Here is a 6,000-nt window from a genome sequence, read left to right on the forward strand (position 1 = left end):
AGCAATCCACCTCAAGCCCTACCTGCCTGCAATATCCCCTGTGTAAGTGTGAACGTCGTCTGTCCTACTCGTTGTCTTGGGGTTAAGTAAAATGAATAGTATAAGCTAACGATGCACTATGTGACTGCTTTTTCCATCCATTGCTTGTAAATAATTTTGGTCGTTCTTTCTTTTTGCTTGTGTGTGTATAATAAATCTGTTCTTCCTCCGTACTCTGTCTTCTTCTCTTTTCCTTCTCTTTCGGTCGCTTTAGAGGTTTCCCGATTGAATATCTGCGGTGCGATCTGGTCAACGTCGGGTGGAATCGGGTTCTAATCGGGGAGTAACTGTTCGGACGCGGTAATACCAACCGCTCGGTAAAATAACATCTTTAAACCACGTCTGCAACAATATATTGTTATAGATCGCGGTTAGATGTTATAGACCGAGCGGTGGTGTAAGACCGCGACCTAACAAAACTCACCCGATTCCACCCGAACTTTGGCCGTATCGCACCGTAGCTGCCCAATGGGGAAAAGACAAAGGCGACGAATGCAAAGAGGAAAAAGAAGGCAAAGAAAGGTTTGGAAATACGACTGAATTTATTGGCTATTTACACACAAGCAAAAAGAAAGCAATCAAGGTTTATTTACAACACATAAGACGCAGGTGACACAGGGAAAATACTAGCTTATACAGACTTAATTAACCCAGGACAGAACAAACAAAAGACGGACTCACGCGGGGAATTGCAGGAGGTGGATGGCTGGAGGTGAACGCTTGGTGGAGCCAACGCGGAGCTTGGTGGAGCTGAACGCTTGGTGGAGCCAACGCGGAGCTTGGTGGAGCTGAACGCTTGGTGGAGCCAACGCGGAGCTTGGTGGAGCTGAACGCTTGGTGGAGCCAACGCGGAGCTTGGTGGAGCCAACGCGGAGCTTGGGGGATTGGTGTGACGGGTTCTCTCTCCTTCCTTAGTCCCACCCAGTCCAACAACTTCCTCTCGTGCTTCAGGACTCTTTCTCTTTCTTTCTTGGTCCCTCACTCTTTACCACCGACTCCTCACCGCAACCAACGCAACCACTTGACCACCACCTCTACTGACTGACTCTTCACCACTCTGCACTTGACGACCGACTCCCAACCAACTCAGACCAACTCAAAGTCCAACTCCAGGCCTTTCTGTCTTCTGCTCTCCTCTGTAAAAACGCATCTCTCCTGGCCACACCCCTGCCTTGGGTTATATAGGCCCCCGCCCCTCAACCTTTGCGAACCTCCCCGGCCGCTCTTCCTCCGCCCTCTGTAGCCAAACCCCTGGCTCATGGTTGGTCGAGCGGGGCTGGTTCACTCCTCCCCTCTCTGACGAGGTGGGGAAACGCCTTCCTTCCCCCAACCCTGCCTCGTGGTCAATGGCGGCAATTGGATCGGAGGTAATATAGGCAATCGAGGGCTCAGCGGTGACGAGAGGGGATGTAATATGGGATGGAGATTTTGGGGATGGGAAGGAAAGGGGATCTATTCTCTTTCACTGGTGCAATGGAGTATTTCAATTAATGGAAGACACAGCCTTACGCTAATACACATAATAAGGATATAACTGTCAAAAGAAAGGATATATCGTGTCCTGCATGTATGTTTTATGGACTAACTACGGAAACGCCCTTTGACCTTTATACAACCACAAACGGAGGGAGGAGGGGTGATATTTTACAACAACCTTTTACAACAACATTTTACCACAACAACAAAATAAAAAAACATTCTCATATCCACAACACTGCACCCTCCTCCCCTTAGGCACGTCCCGGGCCTATTACTTTTACCTTAGTGTGGCATGTAGGTGTAGTTCCCTCTACTTTTAGCCTGACCCTGAGTGCGACAGTTTTAAAACATAAATAAATGTGTCCCGCTGCTCCATTGCACCCTGCCTAACAGACTTACGCCCACAGTTAACCGAATTGCGGAATGGTCTTCAAACTACACACTGACGGTGGGAAGCATTATTTACAATTGACGCTATTTTTATTTACAAAACTAACCCAGGACCTGTAATTGTTCTTTCTGGGGGGAGGACAGTCTGCTCTGCATCAATGCACCATGAAAGCACCTATAACGCACCAACACACCCTCAAGCACCAATCAGTGCAGTCACCACTGTTCATCAATAAAATAAATCCAACAAACCCAAACCCTGCAGGTGATCTCTTGCTCTTCGGCTCCCTCTGCTGGTTATTATTTGTTCTTCCAGATGTTGTCATTCTTTTGCTTTGCTTACTGGCGGCCTATTTTCAATAAAGTGTGCCCAATGTGTCCTTTTTTTATTTGATTTTATTTATGGCCCACAGGGCCGACTAGTGTGGTTCACCTGTGGGGCATCGGTGCCCTGTGGCCAAGGTCCGCCAGCAAGATTTCGGGCCCTCATGGCCGGTTCCAGCAGAGGGGCCTTGCCCCAACCCATGGGGTCCATAAGTGGTGCTCGGCCACTGACATGTGGTCCATAACGTGGTGCATCGATGCAGACAGCTGGTTCTGGGAATTTCGGGCGCACAATGGCCGACCCACGCACGCTCCCCTCGGCGCCCAACGGCGCTCAGGTCCTCATGTGGGAGACAAAAAGGGGGGACAAGACAGATGAGCGAGGGGTAAGGTCTCAAGGGTACACGTCAAAAAGGCAATGCAAGGCAAAATGCGTACGGAGGGCGAAGTGAGAAAGCTCGTCCCTACCGTACGTCACCCCCCTGTCACCTAGCCTACCCTTGCCCTTACGCCATATGTACAAAATCTACACATTACCAATTCGTCACTACTGTCACGTCTTCCCCATATTTCCCCTATACCAAATTCGTCACCACAATCCCTCTACTTCAAAAATTTGCCATCATCAATTCATCATCAATCCTCATAAGGAGGAAGAGATGGAATTACGCACAATGTCACACCCACGTCATGATGCGTCTCACATTCCAAACATTTGCACAGTAAAAATAATTAAACATGGCATGGTGTGGAGTACCTGTCACCTCAGGTGAGTGGATGCAGATGGTGCGAGGAGATCCTTCATCCTAACTATCCTCTAAATGATTTTAACACACTTTACACTACCCGGGTTCTTTCTCCGGCCAAACCATTGGCCCTCTTACACTATGGGTTCTAAAAACCAATTCCCATTGGCCAAACTGTGGTGCTTCTCAATTTGGGGTCTCACTCCCCCGATTCATCTCCCGGTGCTCTAGCACAATTTCTGGGCTGCGACGTGTACCTCTCCCAGTGGGTCTACCCACCTGCACACCTCCACCACTGCAGTTGCCACCCGAGCTTACCTAGCTCCTCACCCTAACCTATCTAACTGGGGCAGGCCCCTCCTGGCTCTGTCACCCCACTCGGTGCCCTCTGGCACTGGGCTACCCGGGTCCGTCCTCCGGATCCTCGGGCCCCATCCACAACAACTACTACCGGCTCCCAGAGCCCACCTGCGGCCTCACCTGGCCGACATCCTCACAGTGGTGGAGCGCCCAACCAACTACACACACTAACAGGCTACACGCCCAGCCATTTCCACAACACCAACGCACCCATCCACATACCATTCTGTCACCCGCACCACAGATGCCAATATCCAACTACAATTTACCTGTACCCTCTACCTAACACTTACACTACCCGCCCCGGGTATCCGTGATGGGGGTCCACTCTTCCCCCATTCACACCTTTGCACCATCCACTCCACTCCACAATTTCCACCATTCTCACTCCACTACCATCCATTCCACTACTCCATACCATTTATTCCATACAACCACATACACCTGTTGTTGCACACCTGTGCAATCCTACCTGGTGCCACCTGCACCCTCCTCCTCTTCCTGGACCAGTTGGTCAACACAACACACAATCACCACTACTCCCTCATACACTGCTCCACACACCTGTTCAGTTGCACACCTGTGCAATCACACCTGTCCAATTCTCACCTGTTCAATCCTCACACACACGGCATCATCTCAGCTAACTACTCCCTTCTGAAACTTGCGCTTCCCAGTCGTCCCTTTAAACTATTGCGCTCCCACGTCATTATCATCCACACTAATCTACCTGCGTCCCCACTACAGGTATCAGTCACTAACTAACCTTAACGTTACCTAATGTCAATCTCTTCTAGATCCCTACAATATAACCTAACCCACCCGGGCTAGTTTTCACTGCCATACACCCCATAAACTATAGCTCCTTTGCCCCACGTCTGTGAGGGATGGTGGATTTGCCATCCCACCACATCGGGGGTCTCTCACTATCAATTTTGTACACCTAAATTCCAACCAATCAAAAATTTGCCAATCACTACTCATCATCTGCCAATCATTACTGCCAATCCTTTGCCAATCATCAAATTTTGTTTTTCTCTAATTTTGGGCCCAAAACACTATTACTATCACGATCACCATCATCACAGTCCGCTATATCCTAGCCTCGGTGCGTCATGACATCATTAAACTCGGCTTCGTAAAGCCGAGCAATGAATTCGGGTGGTTTGGTTGCCTGCAGGTTGAATCCGTCCGGCTTTCGGTTCAAGGGAGGTGGTTTGGTTGGACCGAGATTCCACGCACCATCTCGGCGCGGCACCTTGCGGTCCCGGGCCCGATGGCTCCATCTCCCCCGGTCGGAACCCCGTCCCCACGAGGGGGCACCGTTCCGCTTCCTCCCACTCGCCCTCGAACCGGACCGGTCGCCTCGCCCGACAAAGCCCGGACTCGACCGTGTGGGGCGGGGCCAAGCCCGAATCGGCAACGACGCTTCGAAGAGAAACGACGCAGCTTCGATCGACGCCGGGCCTCGCACCCAACCAAGCACCCCTCGCACCGAGTGCTCGCATCGGCTATCCGTCGCTCTAACCACTAAACCGGTTACCATCGATGCTTCACTTGCATGCTTACAAGCATACGCTACCCCTTTCACCCTCACAAAACCTGGCGTTCCAACGCCGTCCGTACATTCCACCAACGCTCTCTCTGTTACACACCACACCTCTTGCGCACACTTCGGTCCACACCTCTCCTCCGTTACGTCCTCCGTAACACTCACCATGGGCGTGCACTCCGCATTGCTCTCACTCCCTGTGTCACACCCCGTACACACCGACGTGCATTCTCGCTCGCACTCGGTTTCACTCCCACACTTTATAACACACCCACTCGCCGACGCACACTTTTTCCTCACACGCGTGCCATTTCCACTCACACGGGACCCTTCACCAACGCCCGGGTGCTTCCTCGATCCCAAGCGCGCGAAAATTCTTTTGTCGCTAAACATCCTCCTGCAAAATCTACCCGCACAATATACAGCACGACTCACCTGGGGGATCCTTTTCTCCACGCGAACCTGCAAACTTCCATTCGGGTTAAGCACAGCATCGTGATGTGAGCAGGGACTTTGTACATAATCCATTTCTCCCTGCAATTCCCGGGTTACCTCCGTCATCTCTTCAATTTTAATTCCCGCTACTGCTTTTTCTTTATTCACCTCGACGACCGCTGGCTTTAATAAAATTCCCTCTACCTCATCGGTCGCCGGCTTTTCAAAACCCCGTGTCGCGATTTCTACCCCCGTCATTGTACCCGTGCTTTCCTCCGCTTCGCTCAACCAGCGCTTTTCGACACGCGTTACCTCCCCGTGCACCCGTGGGACCTGCTCGCCCAACCTGCGGTCAATGTCTTCCTGTATTCTTTTTACCGTGGCGTTTATTTGCTCCTGAAATCCAACCGGGTTGTACCTTGCTTCGTGCCTCGCTTTTTCCGCGTCTATTCCCTGGGTAGCCATCATTGCATCAAATCCCTTACTGTCACCCCTCAGAGCGGCACTGAAATGCATCATACAAACACCCCAGTCCATTGGCACTGCGGGTCCGGCTATCGCCGTCACGTACGGGAGGCTGCCATTTTGTGCACCTGATACCCCCGCAACCACACCTTCTTTACTCTCCTCCACCCTTTCCTCCACATACATTTCCCCGAGGTCCTGGGTCGATTC

The sequence above is a fragment of the Myxine glutinosa genome, unplaced genomic scaffold, assembly GCF_964187855.1.
Source record: "Myxine glutinosa unplaced genomic scaffold, kmMyxGlut1.1 SCAFFOLD_2381, whole genome shotgun sequence".
Classification (NCBI taxonomy): domain Eukaryota; kingdom Metazoa; phylum Chordata; class Myxini; order Myxiniformes; family Myxinidae; genus Myxine; species Myxine glutinosa.